Below are 291 nucleotides of genomic sequence, written 5' to 3'. Positions count from 1 at the left end.
GGGTGAACCACTCAGTTCACCCGTGTGAACTGAGTGGTGGAGTTGCACCACTCAGTTCACACGGGTGTGATTTTCTTTACAGGGGCCAGTTTCAAATTGATTGAACATTGTATTCACAGTATGTAGAGCAAAGTACAGCGACAGGGCTGGGCGCTGTCCCTGGTTTGTTTACTGTTGAGTGGAGGAAACTAATCATCCGGAGAGCCCCCCCCCCCCCCCCCCCCCGAGGACCCCTGAGAAGTGCTCGTCAGTGCTCTTTGAGAAGCGGTTTTGAAGGAGTCTAGGGAATTC

This window comes from Protomyctophum bolini (genome assembly GCF_963924005.1).
Source record: "Protomyctophum bolini genome assembly, chromosome: 12".
Taxonomy (NCBI): domain Eukaryota; kingdom Metazoa; phylum Chordata; class Actinopteri; order Myctophiformes; family Myctophidae; genus Protomyctophum; species Protomyctophum bolini.
This window is presented reverse-complemented; position numbering follows the sequence as displayed.